At 43.0% G+C, this 22236-nt stretch overlaps 1 long non-coding RNA gene across 1 annotated transcript; it reads right to left on the bottom strand.

Annotated features, from left to right (window-relative positions):
* Positions 1 to 4326: 4326 nt before the first annotated feature.
* On the bottom strand, positions 4327 to 22163 carry LOC147999920 (uncharacterized). Its single transcript, XR_015641015.1, has 2 exons — positions 22089 to 22163; positions 4327 to 5457 (listed from the first exon to the last, which is right to left on the bottom strand). It is a non-coding gene; the product is annotated as an uncharacterized LOC147999920 (long non-coding RNA).
* Positions 22164 to 22236: the final 73 nt, after the last annotated feature.

Here is a 22236-nt window from a genome sequence, read left to right as displayed (position 1 = left end):
TGGAGGGGAGATCATCTGAAATGTAGGAGTAAAGGGAAAGTGCACCCCCCACTCCACAAGCGCTGCCCAGAAGCATCTTGGGCAAAGACCAATGGGTTTCACAGAAGATAACAGAGCAGCCAAGTTAAACGTAGATTTAGAAGGTGTTGAGTATCAGAGGGAAGGGCATGCTAGCCGGGGGAGGCTTAGAAGTGCCCTGCCGCTGTGCTAGTAAGGCATGTTAAAAATAAGCTACTGTGTGTGTGTGTTTCATTTGCCGATCCAAAAATAGCTCCTGGGTATGCATGTGGGATGTGTGTGGGACGCTTAGCAAAAGCTCACTGCTACAGAGTTGCCTTGTCCATGGTGTCTCTGCACAGCAATAGAGGTAGTGGCTGTGTCTCCCTCCAGCTTATCTTCTAAACTTATCTCCTAAGTGCTGAGATTACAGCTGTGTACCACCACATGGGCTGTTTTCCATCCTGTGATGGTAGACATTCGGACTGAGATGAAGCTTTTGCTTGAATAATTCTTGATTATTCAATCAAGAATTTGCTCTTTTGTTGTTGCTTATTTTTTTTTTTGAGCTTGTCAGCGTGTTCTATCACAGCAACAGGAAAGTAACTAATACAATCATGATCTACTTCCTCTTATTACTCATATACATTTCGTATGCCACAGTTAATTTCCAAATTAAGTGACAAGTTCATGCTTCACAGGCCACAACCGTCCTGCATACAACTGAAACCTCTTCCCAGAAGAGGACGCAGACTCCTTAATATTCGTCTTAGTAAAAGTTCTATTGCTAAGAAGAGCTGTCATGACCACGATAAGTCTTATAAAAGAAAGCATTTAATTGAGGCTTGCATTATATTTGAGGGTTAGTTCATTATCATTGTGACAGGAATTGTGGTGGCAGACATGGTGTTGGAGAGGTAGCTGAGAGTTGTACATAGAACCAGGCAGCTGGGAGAGAGTGAGATATGGGGCCTGGTTTGAGCATTGAAACCCCAAAATCCTTCCCCAGTGGCACACTTCCTCCAGTAAGGCCACACTTCCTCCAGTAAGGCCACACTTCCTCCAATAAGTCCACACTTCCTCCAGTAAGGCCACATTTCCTCCAGTAAGGCCACACCTCCTAATCCCTGTCAGGTAGCACTATTTCCTAATGACCAAACATTCAAATCTATTAGCCTAGGGGATCTGTTCTTAGTCAAACCACCATAGTATTCACTCCTCTTTTTGGTGTCTTAAAATATGAATACCTTAAGTAGGATTTACTTACTTACTTCGTTTTACAGATCTCTTGTAAACAAGGCTGGACTTGAGCTGCGGATGCTCCTGCTTGTCTCTACCTCTTAGATGTTGGGATTACAGATGTGAACTACTAACACTTAGCTCCATTATGTAGATTGTATATTGGGTGAGAGATGGAACCACAGTCATCATGCACAGCCATACACATACAAACATTCATAACGAAGTAATGAAAACCACTCTTAGGAGTTGTCTTTGTCTCCATGGCTGCCCAGGTGCTCATATCTATTTGTGCATACAAATTGTCTTTCTCGACATGGTCTGTATTTCCTTTGCCTGCAGCTCAACCCTCTTCCAATTAGTCTTTTAAAAAAGATTTATTTATTTATTTTATGTATATAAGTACACTGTCACTGTCTTCAGACACACCAGAAGAGGGCATCGGATCCCATTACAGATGGTTGTGAGCCACTGTGTGGTTGCTGGGAATTGAACTCAGGACCTCTAGGAAGAGCAGTCAGTGCTCTTAAACACTGAGCCATCTCCCTAACCTCAATTACAGTTCTTTATTCGATAAGGGACTCACATAATCTTCCCAGAAGACTCTGAGCCGTGATCAGCACTGCTTAAGTTGAGTTGCTCTAGTGTTCCAATGACTTTAGTACAGCTTACAATGACTTCAATAACAGTTCCAATGACATTTTCTCCCAATGAGCATTTCTATTTTGAGACAGGGACTCGTGGAGTTGCCCAGGCTGGCCTTGAACCTGCAATCCTCCTGCATCAGACTTGCAAGTGACTGAAAATAAGTAAGGTTATTTACAGGCCAGGCAATCGGGAGCAGCTTTAACTTCCAATTCAGTGGTATTGATTTTGTGACCTGTAGGCTAGCAGAATATAAGGTTGCATGGACAAAAGCAACAATTTTGCCAAAAAAGGTGAATGGTGCCACTTCTATTTCCAGTCCCTTCCTGGACCTGTGTTCCTGCCTCTGAGAGAAGCAGCAATGCTATGCCGAGTGCTAATTGAGAGCGTATATAGCATTCATTCTGTCTCTTTGATTTTAGGGATAGAGATGAGAGGTGGTGAATGGTTTGAGAGAGGAGAGCCGAGGTTAACTGTTCTCCAGGGGAGAACTTTATAAAGAATTGTTAATGTAGCAGAAAGCATGGTTCTGAAGACAGAGAACTCTTTCAATCTCACCAGAAAAATTGGGGACCTCCACATTAAAGACTTCTGAGCAAAAGAGGAGGTCTTATATCACATAGTGAGTAGCCTGCATTAGGGGTTGACTCTTAATTCCTGGGAGGTAAGTGGGGTAGGGAGGTAAGGGGGGGGTTAGGGAACGAGACCACAAGGACACAGCTGGTGGTGCTTGCTAGCTCCTTGCAGTAGGCATGAGGGTTGAGCAGCTGCAGAGGATGTGGCCTGATCTGGGAGATTGCAACACCTGCTTTCACATAGCCTTCCTTGTTGCTAGTGTCATAAAAAACTCTGCCAAACCCATTATGTTATTTTATCAAGCCGCTTCAGGATAGAACATGGTAAGAACATTGAATTTCGAAAGCATGGGACCATGATTCCTTCACCTGATATTACATGATCAGAAATCTGTATGGAGTACCATGATAGTGTGTATTGTGGGTGTGTGTGTGAGAACAGAGGGGCAGCTCCTTTCCATCCTCACACACCCTTTTCCTTAGGGACCTCGACTCGAGTAAAGCTAGGATTCATGGCTATGAAGAAGAAAGGAATTTCAGAGTGAAAACTTTCAATGTGGAAAGTTTGAGATGGGCTGGAAATCACTGTTTTATTATTTACACTTATTTGTGTGGGTGCGCACTCCATGATGCCTATGTAGAGATCAGAGGACAACTTTCAGGAATTGATTTTCTCCTGCCACTGGAGCTTCCATGCCCAGCAGCTCCAGTGGCAAGTACCTTTACCCACTGAGCTATCTCACAGGCCCTAAAAGACATTCCTCATATGAGTGGTTCTCGACCTTCCTAATGCTGTAGTCCTTTAAGTTCCTCGTGTTGTGGTGACACCACCCCCCACACCCAGTAACCATAAAATTATTTTATCACTACTTCATATCTGTAATTTTGCTAGTCATGAATCATGATGTAAACATCTGCTGTGCTTTCTAATGGAGTTAGGTGACTCCTGTGAAAGGGTCATTTGACCCCCAAAGGGGTTGAGACCTGCTGCTTTGTACAGATACTCAACACAGGGTTTATTAGAAAGACACAGAGAAAGGATGAGATACACCGAAGTGTGAGTGTAGACTACCACAGGGAGAGCTACACTTAGGCTTCTTTAAGGGATATATATAGGATAGGATGTTGATGGCTCTCAACTTATGTCTTCTAAGTTAAAAAGTCGCTCTTCCCTGCATGGGACTTACCTAGGCCCTCTGCAGATTTGTAACAAGTTGTGTAGCTTGGTCCTCATGTGGGACTCCTAACAGTGGGAAGCACACGCTGTCTCTGACTCTGTTGCCTGCCTTTGGGACCCCTTTCCCTTACTGGGCTGCCTCATCTAGCCTCAACAGAAGATGATGCATCTATTCTTACTGCAACTAGATATATCAGGGATGGCTGATATCCGTAGGAGGTCTCCCTTTTTGTAACAAGAAAGGGAGGAGGAGTGGGAGGTGGTAGTGCTAGGGAAAGGTGAGGTGAGCGGAGGGAAGGACTGGGAAGAGAGGCAGGGGAGGAATCTGTGATTGGGATATGAATAAATAATTAATTAAAAACATTAAACAAAAAATATGCTCTTCCTTTTGAATCTAGAGACGTAATTTACAGCAAGTTTAAAGAAGTTTCTCTTGTAAACAAAACCAAAAGTTCAAAAGTAGAAGTTCACTTTCTTGAGACCCTGTATAACCGACCCCTTCCTTTCCACTGTGGCTGGGCAAGGTCAGAGGTAGCTGGGGGTGGGGTGCTGAGAATCCACAGAGGAGACTACCCTATTGCTAATCCACCCTATTGCTAAAATCCTTTCATGGGACAATGGGATTTGTGGGGGTGTTGTTTAGATCTAGGAATTGGAGGAGAGTGCTAGAAAATCAAGACTGCACATTATTTTGGCCTAAGTAAGCACAATTTATTGGCTGTCTTTGATGTTTTTAGGAAAACATGATGTTGCCTCTGTAGACAATTCAGGCTTTATCAGCAGGGCCTGAAGCTTCCTGACTCTGTCATCAGGAAAAAGGACCAGGCTTGAGATGAAGGGACTTTTTTTTTCTTTTACATTTCCCTTCTGTGTCCATAATCTTTTCTGTCTTTCTGTTCTGCCTCTTATAAAGCATTCTTTAAGACTTTGAGAACGCAGTGAAGACACATTTGTGTTCAGTCTGTGTCTACTCAGGATTGTTTACTCCATGGAAGTGGGTCCGTCGTGATCAACCTGCCACAGGGTAGCTACAGACTTTCTGGGGAATCACCTCATACTAGGGGCTCACTTTTGCTCTCAGCTGTTGGCAGACTCTCAGTGTGACAATGGGAAGAGCAAAGCCTGACTCAGTGAGTAGAAACTCATGTAGCTGAGGCCCTGTCTAACTGACCCCTTCCATCATGGCTTGGCAAAGAAGCTGGCCAGAATTGATAGACTCCTGATTATTTCTATGGGCTGGTGAGATAGCCCCGTGGGAAGAGGTGTTTGTCACCAAGGCTTGGTTTAATGGCCAGGACCTGCATGGTACAAAAAACTGACTCCTGAAAGTTGTCCTCTGACTTTTACACATGTACTGTGGCACATGTATGTGTGTGCATGACACACATATGCTCATACACATGTGCACACACACACACACACAACCATAAATCAATGAAATAGAAAAGTCCTTCCATGCCGAAGTCTCTCTTTGGTTAGAATTCACATAAGACACAAAATTCTTCCTTTTTTTCCTTTTTCCTTGGAGAAGTCTGTCCACAAAGCTTGTCACCAGTTTTGCTGTCATGGTGTTTCTAAGTCCTACTCAGCCACAGCCCATGAGTCTGTCCACAGTCATATGTCTGCCCGATTCTCCATGTAAGCAAAATGACTTACTAGTCACACGGCTCCAAGCCCTGCTTACTAGAGGAAGGGAGGTGGATTTTCTTCCATCACTGCATTTCAGGGATGTCAGCTTTAGTTGCAAACTTGACACAGCCTAGAGTCATCTGAGAGGTGAGTCTCATTGAAGAATCCCCTAGATCAGATTGTCCTGTGAGGATGCTGTGGGAGATCATCTCAATTATTAATTGATTCAGAAGGGTCTAGGCCACTGTGGGTGGCACCATTCCCTTGGCAGGTAGTCTTAGGTTGCTTGAGAAAGCTAAGTATAAACCTGCAAGTGAGGCAGCAAGCAGTGTTTCTCCATGACTTTTGCTTCAAGTTCGTACCCTGACTTTTTTCAAGTGATGGACTACTTAACAATGTAAGATAAAATAAATTCTTTCTTCCCCTAAGCTGCTTTTGGCCAGTGTTTTATCCCAGCAAGAGAAATAAGGGATGTCCCTAAAATAGGCGATGGTGCTGCAGCTGCTCAGTTCCAGAACCTTTTGTAAATCAGTCTCTAAGTTTCTCTTTCTTATTCATTTAATTTTGGGGGAACCCCTGACTTCACTGGTCTGTAGTTGTGGGTGGATGGAAGCTATATTGCAGGGATGGAGACCTTAGGCCTATGGGGACACTCCTTTATGTCATATACTTGTGCCTTCAGAAGCTTTAAGACTCTGAGAATGGAGTGTTGCAAACTAGCAAAATTTTATGGGCTAATGAGTCAAACATCTGGTTCATGCTGGAAAACTCTAGTTGCCAGTTAACCAAGTAGCTCATTGTGTTAGCTGGTTATCTAGACAACAGAACCAATAAGGTGACTATATGTTACAGAAGGGAAATTTATTAGACTGGCTGATAGTCTAAGGGCTAGGTAGGGCACATTTGTCTGTCTGAATTTCCAGAGAGGCTGGGAAGCCCATGGTGCTTAGTTCATGAGCCTGGATACCTCATCGGTCCCAATCTGGCCTTCTCCAGTTACTCCTCCCTGGAAAGGAATGACCTCATAGATATGCCCAGATACACATATGTTAATTGATTCCAGATCTAATCAAGTTGGAAATTAAGATTAACCATATGTATGGTTAAGCACTCGGCGTCTATAGGCTCCACAGCAACCGAGCTAGCTCTCTGAGGGAGAGAGTGAGCTGCAGAAGGCTTACTGATAATTCCTAAGGATCTCCATTGCAGTTCATTTATAGGGGCTGCCAAGGGCTTCAAACTCCATCCCTATCTGCCACTGCCTCTCCACACACATCCATGGTCAATGATGCTCTGTTCATAATAGCCAGGGAAAGAACCAGCCCAGATGTCCATCAGCTGGTGAAGGGATAATAAAACTGTGGTTATATATACAAGTAGAATTTTATTCATTTGTAAAAAGATGAAATTATGAAATATTCAGGAAAACTGGAAAACACATCGAATGAGGTGATCCAGGCCTGGATAGACAAATGCTGCATATTCTCCCTCACATGTAGAGCCTAGCTTCAAAGTTCCAGTACTCGTATTGTGGTGGCTTGAATGAAATGGCTCCAATAGGCTCAACTTGGTCCCCAGTTGGTGGAACTGTTTGGAAAAGATTAGGAGGTGTGGCCTCGTTGGAGTGGGCGTGACCTTGTTGGAGGTGTGGAGTCTCTGTGTGTGGGTTTGGAGGTTTTAAAAGCCCTAGCTAGTCCTAGTTGGCTTTCTCTGTCTGGTGCTTAAGGATCAGGATGCAAGCTTTTAGCTGTTATTCCAGCATTAGCCTGCCTACCTGCTGCCATTCTCCCCCATGTGATGATCACAGACTCTAACTTTCTGAAATCATGAGCCCCAATCCATCGTTTTTTTGCAATAGAAAAGTAACTAAGATATGTGTGTTTAACTTGAAGTGCCTGTAGAGGCCAGGAACCTAGAAAGGGGCCATTAGAGGGAGAAATGGAAAAAGGTTTTAAAGGAGTTGAACACATGGGGGTAGGAAGAGAAGGGTTAACTAAAACTAAGACTGTGGAAAAAATCCTTGGTCACCTAATATTTTGTAAGCCTGTGAAAAGACATAATTTTAAAAAATGTTTGAATTGCACTGGGTTCTGTCACTTATCTATTTAGGTTAACTCTCAGATCATTTGGTACAAATATTTTTCACCCACAGAGAGAAAAGAACCTTTTCATTTGTAGATTGCTTATCTGTTTTACTTTGAAGAACTCCCCCACCTGGCAATATCATAGGAAACTGTAAGTCACGCTTTGGATGTGTGCTTAGACTCAACTGTCTTCAATAGTGTCCACACACATCTCCTTTAATCCTATCACTTGGGAGGCAGAGGTTGGTGGATTTCTGTGAGTTTGAGGCTAGCCTGGTCTATATACTATATTCTAGGCCAGCCAGGGTTGCATAGTGAGACCTAGGTTGTGGCAGAGCAGAGAGCATCATCTGCCCTGAGTTTGATTATTCAGAACTGTAAAAAGGGCAGCAATGACAGTTACCATTTTAAATAAGTATTCAGACACTCTATAATCCCAGCACTTGGAAGTGTAGGCAGGAAGATCTGGAGTTTGAGACCAGACTGAGCCAAGTGAGACAGCTGTCTCAAAAACCAACAAAGATCTATACACACACACACACACACACACACACACACACACACACACACACACAGATGACATACACACAGATATACAGAGGACACACACAGAGACACACACACACAGACACATGTACAGACATACATATACACACAGATACACACAGACACATACAGACACACACAGACACACACACAGACAATAGACACATAGACAGACACATATACAGATGACATACAAACAGACACACATACAGACAACAACACACACAGACACGCACGCACACAGACACACATATAAACACACACACACACACACACACACACACACACACACACACACACCAATCAGAAGCATAAGGCCAGGAATATACATCAGAATAAATGTTGTAGGAAATATTTAATGTCTATTTAAAGTAATCGTGAAAACACTCCTGAAAAATTTAACAGTAGTTTAAACCAAAGGGAAAGCCACCTGGAGAGGTTACTTCAACACAGTCTGTAGGTTAGCTCTCCGAAGGACACATCAACAGAGCAGTTCTCTTGTTCAGTTAACGTTCTCTCAAGGCAAGAATAGTGTTCTTTTTGTGCTTATTTTTTCTGGCTGTAGACAAGCTGACACTAAAGATTATTTGGAAAAACAAGCCCAAGGCTCTTAAACACTAAAGAGGGATTGCAAAGAGGGTTAAACTTTAACACATATCAAACTGTACTATTTAGTTTGTACAATGAAAAGATAAAATTGGGGGTTGGGTATTTAGCTCAGTGGTAGAGCGCTTGCCTAGGAAGCGCAAGGCCCTGGGTTCGGTCCCCAGCTCCAGAAAAAAAAAAAAAAAAGATAAAATTGGGTGAGAAGGCTCAGCGGGAAGGGTGCTTGTCACCTTGCCTGAGGAGCACAGAAGGCTGGATGGGAAGTAGAGTGAAATTTTTCCTCTTTGGTTCACAGCTAGTTATTGCTAGGGGTAACCAGGGAGTAGGAAGTTAATTAATGTTGAGTGATGGATTAACATCTTTCCTGCCTGGTGATTACTGGGGCCCACAGTGAGACCCAGGTCATGGGCCCTTAGGCTGGAGAGGGAGAGGATCTCAGAAACAAATCATTCAGTGCCAGAAAACAAATTACTTTAGTTCTGGGAACTGTAACAGTTTAACCAAAATGGAGTTGCTGTGCAAAATGATCAGGCTCTGCCCAAGGCAGGGCAGGGACAGTCTGGCATCCCACCAAGCTGTGACCAGTGGACAACCTCCTACATCTGCTCTGCCGCTCTCTCTATGACTCATTGCCTCACCAAGTCCACACATGTGAAAAGGCACATCTGTTGTGCTTCCTTCACTTCGAAATACCTTGGCTCCATGTCTGGCTTCCATTTCCTTGTACTGCAGTTTGGAAAGTGTCCCTAGGCCTGCCTGCCTGCCTCCCTCCTGCTCTTCCTTCACTCCTTCTTTCTTTAATTCAAAGGTCATGTAGCCCAGGCTAACCTTGAGTTTGCTAAGAAGCTGGGAGTGACTGTGGACTTCTGACCCTTCTGCTTCTGTCTTCTGAGAATTACAGATGTGAGCCACTACTCACGGTTTATGAAGTAATAGAACTGAGACATAGGACTTCGTGCATGTAGGCAACCATGATACCAACCAAACCATATCCTCAGTCCTTCCCAGTATCTCTTAAGACTGTGAATATGAGAACAACTGTTCCTCATTCTCTTTTTTCCTTTTAGAACATCTTTATTATTGTTGTTGTAGGGTATCCACAGAGAAGACTGGATTTAAGCCAATAGAAAGTCTTTACTAGGGGCTGGTTAAGAGCACTGACTGCTTTTCCAGAGGTCCTGAGTTCAATTCCCAGCAACCACATGGTAGCTCACAACCATGTGTAATGGGACCTGATGCCCTTTTCTGGTGTGACTGAAGACAGTGACAGTGTACTCACATACATAAAAAAATAAATATTAAAGAAAGAAAGTCTTTATTAGCCAACCAGCAACTACACTGGGTCTCAGCTTTTCTCAGGGTGAGCTCTTAACCACAAAAACTATATTCCTGGTTGACATACTTCAGTTAGCAAGAACAGTTAGCCAGAAGGATAACTACAGAAGCCAAAAAGCAAGATTAGAACATTTGAAGACTTTCCCAGAACTATGGGCTTTGATGGATTTGATCTATGTTTTCATTTTGGCTGGTGGTGTTGTCTATGACCTGAATGGTAGGTACTTCCATAAAGAGTCAGTTGTGCTAAGGTCTGGGACCCTGTTATAATTATTGTTTCATGTGTATATAATGCATTGTGTGTGTGTGTGTGTGTGTATGGTCACAGAATATCTATGGAGGTCAGAGGACAATATTGTGGAATCTTTACATGCCTTCCTTCCTTCCTCCCTCTCTTTCTTCCTTCTCTTCTCCCCTCCTTCCTTCCCTCCCTCCTTTCTTTATTTAAAATATACATCGGGATTACAAATCGAACTTTCCCATGATTCTAAAGTATAAAACAACATTAAAAAGCCTTCAGATGTACACCACAGCATTAGTGGCACAAAATGTACTGACATTTCAAAAACATAAATTCAATTCGTTGTTTTGTTTTACCCTGCTTGGACACAACTTACCAATACATTTTATTTCAAGATTAAAATACCTCTAAGGCAAAGTGCATACGGGATGAAAAGGAAGGCTGGCACATGGCACGTAGTTTATACCTGACTGAGGGGTCCTGCAACTGTGGAAGACAAGATTCACAAACCGAGAGATTTAGAGACCATGGGATTTAAACACCTCAATGCCAGGGTCTCCTAGCAATTGTATTATTTTATTTTAGGGACAGGGTCTCACTGTATATCCCTTCCTAGCCTGGAACTTGCTATGTAGACCAGGCTGGCCTCAAACTTAAAGAGATCTGCCTGTCTCCGCCTCTGAGTTCTGCACCACCACACATAAAGCATAGAGCATAGCCAGTCTAAACGGGAAGACATGGGTATTCTAGACAACGGTGATATGGAAGATACTTCATTTAACGCCAAACCTACAAAGATTGCTTATTAGTCTCAAATTACTAAGCTTCAAGAAAATGGGAGTTACAAAGGAAGAAGAGAGACAATTCATAATGGTAGAACTGGTAAAACTGTCAATTCATTTAAAAAAGTAAATGAGGGCTGGAGAGATGGCTCAGCGGTTAAGGGCACTGACTGCTCTTCCAGAGGTCCTGAGTTCAAATCCCAGCAACCACATGGTGGCTCACAACCATCTGTAATGGGATCTGATGCCCTCTTCTGGTGTGTCTGAAGATAGCGACAGTGTACTCACATACATAAAATAAATAAATATTTAAAAAAAAAAGTAAATGAATATTCAAGTCATCTGTGAAAGCTTCAAAGGCAAAATCCATGAGAACAGAGGAGGAAAGTTTGGCAATGACTGGGTTGGTTATTTCAACACCGTTTTCTCAGTAATTAGTGAAGTAAGAAAAAAATCAGTAAGAACGTAGGTCCAATTAGTCAGTGTGACTTGGCCGATATTGTAAGATGCTATGCTGCAAATGCTTGTTTAGATAAAAATCTTACTTTGTGGCTCTACCTGAACTCATTTAGACCACGTTGGCCTCCAACTTGAAGAAATCTTGTTTCAGCCTCCCAGGTACTGGGATTGCAGGAGTGGATTACTTTCTGTGGCAGGATATATATTAGCACTTCTTCTATGCTCTGCCCAACAGTTACCTAGCAAGAGCCAGGTAGGAGCCTGGCTTGCTATTGCTATAAAAGGACTCTCTCTCTCTCTCTCTCTCTCTCTCTCTCCTCTTTCCTCTCTCCTCTCCGTCCCCCTCTTTCCTTCTTTATTTCTCATTTCTTTATCTGTTCTTCTCTATCCCTTTCTTTCTCTGTCTCACATCCCTTCCCTACGCCCCCCTCCCCATGTCCCAAATAAACTTCATTTAATACTAGACCTGTCGTATGGCTGATACCTAGTGTGTGTCGGGGAGGAGGTGCCTCTGAGTCATTTCTCCAGTCCAGTCTTTTAAGTACATGTAAGAATTTTCTAGGTTAGTTAATATACTTGTCCATTAAAAACATGAAAACCACACACTAATAATATTATTTTTATTATTTTGAGGGTTGAGAAAATTTTGGGAAAGGTTGTTGTTTATGTGCTTGATAGTGATAATTGTTTTGTAAGTGCATATTTATCTCCAGAGTGATAGAAAGTATATAGTGTTGGGGTCACGGGGTGCAAATAATGAGGAAAGGACCACCGGAGTCAGAAATAAACCAAAAGTAAGTAAAGTATTCACTTCGGGATGGGAATGCTTCTAACTGGTTAGGGTCCTGGTCAGGCTAACAACAACTACTTTGAAAGGGTGGAGCAGGGGTTGGGGTTTAGCTCAGCGGTAGAGCACTTGCCTAGCAAGTGCAAGGCCCTGGGTTTGGTTCCCAGCTCCGGAAAAAAAGAAAAAAAAAAAGAAAAAAGAAAGGGTGGAGCAGTCTCAGGGGATAATAAAGAAGGAATTTGTAAATTGAGGGTTAGGTAGAGCCCAGGGTGTGGCGGACAGTAGGATGTAGGTACAGGCTCAAGGCTATTCTAAGGCAGCCGTCTTATCTCAACCTTTCTGAGGCTCACCCAGGCCAGGTGATTTTATTTTTCCTGCAGCTGAGAAGAATGTAGGCCTTGAGGTCATGCAGTAAGAGGCTGGCAGCAGACCAAAGCCTAGAATTACTCTGGGCTCTTCAATAGTAAATACTCACAGCTTTTCACATGTCAGCCAAAGATCAATAAAAAACTGCCTTTTAGGGGCTGGGGAGAGAGTCCAGCTGGTAAAAATCTTGCTGTGTCTAATTTTTATGTTGGTCAGTACTGGTGAGTCATGAATATGTTCTCTTAATTAATTAACTAATTAATTAATTAATTATTTTCCCCTCTTTGTAAAAATAAACCCTAGTATCTTAGTATCTTACAGACTTACTGGGAAGGATAAGAAGCAATCCAAATACAGGAAACCAAATAAGCTGAAACAAGGCCATAGGTTTGCAATACTTTGATTAAATGTAAAATTCTGTGTGGGAAAAAAAAAATCAGTCTTTAACGAAAAAGCTAAAGGGGAGTGTAGTGACCCTATGGTAAAGTGTGGACCAGGCGTCATGAATTTGCTCAACACAAACAGGATATGCTTCATGCGTGTGTAGTCACGGAAGACCGTGAGTCATTCCTGTTAAGCAAGGCTGCTTAAATAAACCTCATTGTTCCTTTAAACGTTTGTAGTGCTTACTCTTCTCCAGGTTGTAACTACAATACCCAAGAAGAAGCAACTTAAATGGGGGAGGGTTTGCTCTGGCTTGTAGTTTGAGGGATATAGCCCATTTTGTTGGGAAGCCATAGGGGCCAGGCCATGCGACAGCTGTTAATCTGTTTCCACAGCTGGGAGCAGGGAGTGAACAGCAACTAAGGGCTGGGCTATAAAAGCCTCTTCCACCAGCAAGTCTCTATTTCCTGTAGGTTCCGCAACTTTCCAGAACAGTGCCACCTTCTGGGACCAAGTGTCCAAACATGAGCCACTGAAGGACAATTCATATTCAAACCACAACAATAGGTGACAGATTTTCCTGCTTATTTTATATTGAACTTACTCATATTTGTGCGTGTGTTTCCTTTGAAGATAGGTCTTGCTATGTAGCCTTCGTTGGCTTGGAACTTAACCATTTATGTAGACCAATCTGGCCTTGAATTTGCTTCAATTCTCTCATTTCAGCCTCCCCAGGGCTGGCAGGACAGGTGTGAGGCACCACACCCAGCCTGGACTAGGTTTGTATCATTTGTCTATGATGTGTCAAATGCTTTGTAAGTGAGCTCTTCCTCATGTGTGCTGCAGTTGCCCCTGTGGCTTGACCTTGGCATCTTTCCTCAGGCACAACTTTTAATACCCTGTGGTAGTTGCTGTCAGCTAAGATGAATTAAATTTTTGTATAATCAGATGTATCCAGATAGATCAGTCTTCATGTGTGTGTACATGTGTGCATGGGTTCACGTGTGTGTTTGTGGAATGTTTGTGTGTGTATGCACGCATGTGTGGTCTGTGTGAGTGTATATGTGTATATGTGTATGTGGTGTGTGTATGTGTGGGGTGTATATATATGTGTGTGGTTTTGTGCGTGCGTGCGTGCGTGTGTGTGTGTGTGTGTGTGTGTGTGTGTGTGTGTGTGTGTGTAAGGGAGGGGTAATGGAGACCAGAGGGCAATATCAGATGTCATTCTTCAGGAGCCATTTACTTTGTTTTTGAGGCCAGGTCTCTCACTGGAACTGGGGTTCAGGGTTAGGTTAGGCTGGCCAGCTAGCAAGCACCAGGGATCTTCCTGTTTCTCTCTCCCTAACACTGGGTACACAAGCTCCGTGCTACCACATCTGGCTTCTTATATGGATTTTAGAATTAAACTCTGGGGATGGAGAGATGGCTCAGCGGTTAAGAGTACCGACTGCTCTTCCAGAGGCCCTGAGTTCAATTCCCAGCAACCACATGGTGGCTCACGACCATCTGTAATGGGATCAGATGCCCTCTTCTGGTGTGTCTGAAGACAGCTTTGGTATACTCACATACATACAATAAATAAATCTTAGGAAAAAAAAAAGAATTAAACTCAGGTCCTTATGCCTGCATGCAAACACTTTACTGACTGTTTTAAAGTTGTCTTCTTGGTTTGGCACCTATTTTGTGGGTGAAAAATCTTCTTTTATTTCCAGAGCTCATAAAGTTGATTCTGATGGTTCCCCCCTTGGTTTTGTGTAGGCACAGCACTTAAAATAATCCATCACTTTCATTAATGTCATTTTAATCTTTGGGATGAAGGATAACAGCTGTCTTGAAGGTTTTGTTTGCTAGGCTGAGCATCTGCTTGGCATCGTTGTTTGGGTGAGCAAGTGGTTGGGGTTTAGTTCAGGTCTTTATTTGTGTGGGAGGTTGCATATGTTGGTGCTGAGTTTGGATCATACTTCACAAGTCTTTTTTTTTGTTGTTGTTCTAATAACTAGACATTTAGGCAATATATTATAGTGCCTCAGTATTCTTATTTTTCTTTAGCGGTTTGCTCAGACCTAAACTGTATAATATGTTGCTGTGCAGATGTGTAATTCCTAACGCCTATGCCTTATTCACTTATTTGCTTTTGATTTTAACTTTTTGTATTGAAATAGGGAATCTAATTTGTAACCTAAGCTAATCTGAACTCACTTATGTAGTTTAGGCTGACATCAAACTCTCACTTTTAAGATTAATTTATTAGTGTGTGCATGTCTGTGTGTCTGTGTGTGTGCACATGTGAAGGTACACGCAAATTATGGGTGTGGGGGTCCTGTGTGCTATGGTGTCCATGTAGAGATCAGAGAACAACTCTCTTTCTGCCTTTCCGTGGATTCTGGGAATTGAATTCAGGTCACAGGGCTTGTATGATAAATAACTGTACCTGCTGGGCTATCTTACTAGCCCCAAATATATTCATTCTCTCTCTCTCTCTCTCTCTCTCTCTCTTCTCTCTCTCTCTCTCTCTCTCTCTCCTCTCTCTCTCCTCCTCCTCCTTCTCTCTCTCTCTCTCTCTCTCTCTCTCTCTCTCTCTCTCTCTCTCCTCCTTTCCTTCTCCCTCTCCCTCTCTTTCAAGACAAATATTTCTATATACCCCCGGCTGTTCTGGAACTCAATCTATAGACCAGGCTGGCCTGGAACTCAGAGATCTGCCTGCCTCTGCCTCCCAAGTGCTGGTCACCCACACCCACTTCTTATTTTAGTTGTTGGCATAGGAATCTAATTTGTAACCTAAGCTGATCTGAACTCACTTACCTAGTTTAATCAGGTGGCTTTCTAACTCGGCAGCTGGCTAGTGGTTTGGGAAAAGGTTGAATATGCAAGGCTTCTGTCCTCTGCCCATGGGTAACGTGCAGTTTAGGGAATATGTTAAAAATTCAGCCTGTTCCCTTGTCAGCCTTGTCTTTTCTGTGTGTCATACATATGCTCTTCATTCTTCATGAACGTGGCTTATGTTAGTCAGGGCTGCGGTTTCTTCAACCCTGCTAGAACTCTCTTGTTCTAGAGCCTCTGGTAAATCTGTTTCAGCACTTGCCCCAACTTGAGACAAAAACTCAGTCTAATAGACATGTGGGTTTCCCTCATTTATTTCCTGTCTAGTGGGCTGCTTTTGCTGACCATCCTGCCAGTGTATGGTTTTGCCCTGGCACCAATCAGCATTATTTCTGGTTTCCATTCAAGTGGTGCTAATGCTCCTTATCAATTTACTGTCTTCAAGCTACAAATTCATCCTTGGGTCATCTGTAAAAACAAATGTGGGACTTTTAGAGAATTTCCTTTTGTCTATGACATAAGGATTTATTCCTGACATTATCACAGGGACTGCAGACACACACACACACACACACACTACAGACACACCATACACACCTGCCACATACGTACCCCACATATGCATATGCCTATATACACATATACACATACTACATACACTACACACCCACACCACATCCACACAGTCCACATAAATACCATACACACATATGCATACACCCAGACACATCCCCCACCATATACTATATATACTACATATAAACACACACACATTCACACACACCACATACCACACATACTCACGCCACATACACAATCGTATACATCACAAACACCACATACACACACAGAGAGAACACATACATACCATACACACATATGTATACACCAAGACACACCTCCCCACCATATACTATAATAAAACACACACACACACACACACACACACACACACACACACACACACATACACACCTTGCTGGAGGCAGACTACAATACACATGCTTGTAACTAGCTCCTTCCTGGTATCTCTCAAATGTGCTGTCAACCTTCCCTGGGCTTTTGATGGTAAATCTTTAGAGTCCCAGAGGGTATATTATTTCACCATTATTGTAACTTATGTTACATCCTATGCACTACTGTAATTTATCTGTCTTTGTCCAAGATAAACACAGCCAGACAGCATGCAGTAAAAACAGATTGTAATCGGTAATTGCTGGCAGTAAAGAAAAGAGCTGAGCTCAGAGTGAGATCTGTCTTAAAAAAAAAATCATATCCTCCACACACATCATACCCCCTCATACATCATACATACCACACACACACCACACATACACACACCATATCATACCACACAATATACCACATACATACATTCACAGACAACACTCACATACACATACACACAATACATGTAACACACACACTAGGTAGGACTTTTTTTTTTTTATTTTTTATTTTTTTAGTTTTTTTTTTTTTCCGGAGCTGGGGATCGAACCCAGGGCCTTGTGCCTGCTAGGCAAGCACTCTACCGCTGAGCTAAATCCCCAACCCGTAACACACACACTAAACATACCACACATATTACATATACCACACACACTACATATATTACAAACACTACACACACACACACAGACATTATACACAAAGCACACATATACCACATACATGTGTACTTATTACATAAACACCACACAAACTACACAATACCATATCACACCACACACATAACACTCACAGACAGCATACATTCATACATACACCACATGCTATATACAACACACACACACACACACACACACACGAACACGCACACGTGGCATTTCTTGCTTGCCTTTTACCCCTTCCCTGGCTTGTGGGTCAGCCCTATTGAAGCTTTCATACTTCTAACAAAACAAGGTCTAAACAAGAGTTATTAATTCCTTAAAAATTATATTTATAGAAACATGATTGAATTAAAAATATTTATTTTATTCTATGTGTATAATTGCTTTGCCTGCACATATGTATGCAACCATGTCTACACCTAGTATCCACAGAGGCCAGAAGAGGCATCAGATTCCTTGGAACTGAAATTACTTCATGAGCCACAATAAGGGGTACAGGAAACTAAACTTGGGTTCTCTTCTTAACCACTGAGCCTCCATTCCCATCCCCTGCTTAAAGTTTCAAGCTAATTTATAATTATTCAGTAGTTCCTGATCTTTTGTGGGTCAGGTAGTGTTGCATCCCCAAGGGTTGCGATGACTTGGGGTGGCAAGGGAATGAGGAAAGGACAGACATACAGACACACAGAAACACTGTTGAAAAGCTGGGGTTGGGTGGGTTACGCACTTTGAAGGAGTGCACCTACAACAGAGACAACCCAGGACCTCAAGGGGTTTGTTACATGAAGCAGTGTTAGCCAGTCTTGGTAGGAGGTCTCTGTAGGCCAGCACTCTCAGGCTGTAAACATTCAGGGAGGGAAGAGGTAGTTGCTAGTTTTTGCACATATTTAAGCTCAGACCAGAGAAAGGCTTTGCATCCATCAAGTCTGACTCCAAAGGGGAGGGTTTTGACATCCCCACAAGTGTGAGACATTGAATCCTTGACATGGCTGTGTCTGTGTCAACAACACACAATAACTCAGGACTTTATTCACACCTTACACACTCGTGTACTCAGGGATTCCTCGGCTCCTCTATGCCTGCATTTGGGTCAGGAGTAGCTTTCACAAACCTGTGCTTATGAGGGATGAGGGAGTTGTGCACAGTCTTATTATATTTTGTTAAGAGTGTAGCTTGATACCCTCTTTGAAGGACCAGGCCGGCCTTGAACCCACAGAAATCTGTTTGCATCTGCTCCTGAGTGGCGAGATTCAAGGCATACACCATCCCCCCTGGAGGACGATTTCGTTTACTTTCAAAAGAAACAATAAAGACTGATTGTGAATTGCTTTGTAAAATTCTTTACTACATTTTAATTTGTGCATTCATCGATGTTGGTTCATACCTCAGCACGTGTGTGGAGGTCAGAGATCATCAGCCTGTAGGATTCGGCCTTTCCTTCTATCACGTGGGCCTGGGGATGTTGTCAGGCTTGGTGGCATCTTTACCTGCTGAGCCATCTCACTGGATCTCTCTCTCTCTCTCTCTCTCTCTCTCTCTCTCTCTCTCTCTCACACACACACACACACACACACACACACAGACACACATAAAGAAACAAAGCAGAATGACAGAATGACTAAGGAGCAGGCAGGTGATAAATGATAAATGTTGTTCTTAGTTCTGTCTGCTTAGGCCTGCCATGCTTCAGACACTAGGTGTTGGCAGAACACCTTGTCTTTCTCTGATCTCTGCTGCCAATCAGGACAGTATTTCTTTTTCTTTTAATTAAATGTATTTCTGTTTGTTTGTTGAGAATTTCATATGAGGACATTCATATTTACAACATTTCACCTCCATCTTCTTCTGCCTCCTCATATCTCATATTCCCTCTTAAATTTATGACCTCTTTAATTATTATTGTCACACATATACACATATGTGCATACACACACACACGTGTACTCACACATTCATTTACTGTGGCTTACACGTACAGGTAGGACCAATCTAGATTGGATAGCCTATCAGAGTTATCCCTGGAGAAAACTGATTTCCCTTCTCTCTTAGAACTCTCTCAGTCCCTGAGACCCTGTACTCTGTAGTACAGGCTGGTTTTGAACACATGAGTCTTCTGCTTTCCAGCATCCCAAAGTGCTGAAATCACAGGCTGCACTACCTGAAAGGGGGTTGATGCTTTCTGTTTTTTTTTTTTTTTTTTTTTTTAAGATTTATTCATTTTATTATATATATAAGTACACTGTAGCTGTCTTCAGATACACCAGAAGAGGGCATTGGATCTCTTTATAGATGGTTGTGAGCCACCATGTGGTTGCTGGGAATTGAACTCAGGACCTCTGGAAGAGCAGTCAGATGCTCTTAACCGCTGAGCCATCTCTCCAGCTCCCGATGCTTTCTGTTTTTAAGCATAAGAACTTTTTCTTTCCCTTTAAAAACTCTTTTAGGACTTTATACATATTCAGCTCATGATATTGACATCTGCTGAAAGTGAAAGGGAAGTTATTGGCTCAGGACCACAAGTTCTTAGCACAAAGGAGATTTATTTATCCCAGAGAGGGACAGAGGGCAGGGAATAAGAGACAAAGACAGGAGATAGGGGATGGGGGAGAAGAGGGGAGAGAGGAGTAAGGGAGAGGGGGCAGCTATATTTGTCCCAGGGTGACAAAGGACTGATTCTGGATAACGAAAAGACAGGCATGGCCCATTGGCAAATGGTGGTTTATAAAGGTAAAGGGGGGAAACCCCATGTTAGGATGAGGTGTTTAATTTTAATTGGACATGTTAATTAGGTGAGAGCCAAAGGTGGTTTTTGATTCTTGACTTTAATACTTTGATTGCTGAACATAGTCAGCCTCAGAAGGAGGAAATGGCCAAGTAAGGGAACAGACCTTGGTGGCTAGCTTTAGGAATGGAATTTAACTTTTTTTTTTTTTTTTTTAAGCAAGGAGGAGGGGGTCGGGGAGAAGGGCAAGGGCTGCCAGAGCCACATGCTCCAGTGGGCTAGTTGTCCCTTCAGAAAGAGGAAACTCTTCGGCAAAGATCAGGAACTCACAATATCGGGTGAGACAAACTCTTCAAAGAGAATAGTCTTGTCTAATCCCAGCACTTGGGAGTCAAAGGCAGATGGGTATCTGTGAGTTTGAGGCCAGCCTAGTCTACAGAGTGAGTTCCAGGCTAGCTAGAATTTTATTGTGTGGCCCCTGTCTCAAAAAACAAACAAACCAGTGTACTAGTTTTGGATGTCAATGCTACAATCTCCTTAATTCAGAAAAATAATTAGCCTATGAAAGCTATAGTCAGCATACAATCAAGGGTAATCTCGAATTCCTGGGCTCTGTCCCCACAGTCCCTGTAGCCCAAACTTGGGTTTTCCTTTTTCCTGATTTAAAACTAGGAGTAGTGTGCCACAGGTATGGTAAAACATTTACTTATTTCAAGCCCAAGAGAAGAGGCCCCACTGCCATTCCACAGGGCCTGGCTTCATGCTCTATTTATAGCTTTCATTTCTCTTGCGTTGGAAAAAGCCTCACATGGTAGCTCATTCTGGCCTTGAACCAGAGGCAATCCTCCTGCCTCAGTCTCCCTAGCATTGGGATTGTAGGAGCGAGCCACCACCCCTGGGACACATTTCAACAAAAGCACACAAAGGTGGTAACTTCTCTGTGTCCTTGTCTTCCCAACCTTTGTGTAGGCTCCTTTCCCCTCCTCTTCTGCCTTGATGTCTCCCCAGTTTTGCTATGTCAGCACTTAACCTTGTCCAAACTGGCTTCATACTTGAGATTCTCTTTGCCTTGGCCTGCTGGGTACTAGAGTTATAGTCAGAACAACCGTACCAGGTTTTTCCATCTACATTCCTGATAGCAGTCATCCTAAAGAGTGTGAGATAGCTCACTGTGGTTTGATTTCATTTTTCCTAATTAGTAGGGATGCTGGTCATCATTTCTTTTTTTAAATTCTTTTTTAAAAAGATTTATTTATTATATGTAAGTACACTGTAGCTGTCTTCAGACACACCAGGAGAGGGTATCAGATCTCATTATAGATGGTTGTGAGCCACCATGTGGTTGCTGGGATTTGAACTCAGGACCTCTGGAAGGACAGTCAGTGCTCTTAACCCCTGAGCCATCTCTCCAGCCTGCTGGTCATCATTTCATATACTTGCTGGACATTTCTATTTTGAGGCAAGGTCTCCTATGCAGGGTGCACTGAACTTGTAGATGAGGATGACCTTGTCAAGTATTGGGATGGCATATGGGATTTCGCTCAACCAGTGTATGTGGTACCGGCAGTCGAAACAAAGGCTTTGCTCACTCTAGGCGAGCACCTCACCAAAGAAACCTCGTTCGCAGTGCTAGTAAGCTTTTTCAAAAAGGTACTTGGATTCATGATGCCCAGTGGAGACGATAGGCACAAGTGATTCTCCATGAGATGGTTTGTATAAGCTTGGCCCAGAAAGTGGCACTATTAGGAGGTGTGGCCTTATTGGAGTAGGTATGTCACTATGGGCGTGGGCTTTAATACCCTTTCCCTACCTGCCCGGAAGTCAGCATTCTGCTAGCAGCCTTCAGATGAAGATGTAGAACTCTCAGCTCCTCCTGCACCATACCTCCCTGGATGCTGCTATGATCCTGCCTTTATAATGGACGGAACCTCTGAACCCATAAGCCAGTCCCAATTAAATGCTGTCCTTGTAAGAGTTACTTTGGCCATGGTGTCTGTTCACAGCAGTAAAACTCTAAGACATTTCACGACTCAGCTCTGTGCTTGTATCCAACACTGGCTTGTATCAGTTACACGGAGGCATACCTGCATCAAGTGGCCGACTGCCTGCCAGCCATTGGGGACTCCTGCCGGCTTCTATCTTCCACCAGCTCCGCCTCTGGGCGCGTGAACACACCCTTTACTTACGTAGCCCTGCCCCTCTCAGCTCCACGCACCAGCGTTTCTAGTCACG

This window comes from Rattus norvegicus, chromosome 17 (assembly GCF_021556685.1).
Source record: "Rattus norvegicus strain SHRSP/BbbUtx chromosome 17, alternate assembly SHRSP_T2T, whole genome shotgun sequence".
Lineage (NCBI taxonomy): Eukaryota > Metazoa > Chordata > Mammalia > Rodentia > Muridae > Rattus > Rattus norvegicus.
The sequence above is the reverse complement of the archived record's forward strand: the minus strand, read 5'-3'. Positions and strand labels throughout refer to the sequence as shown.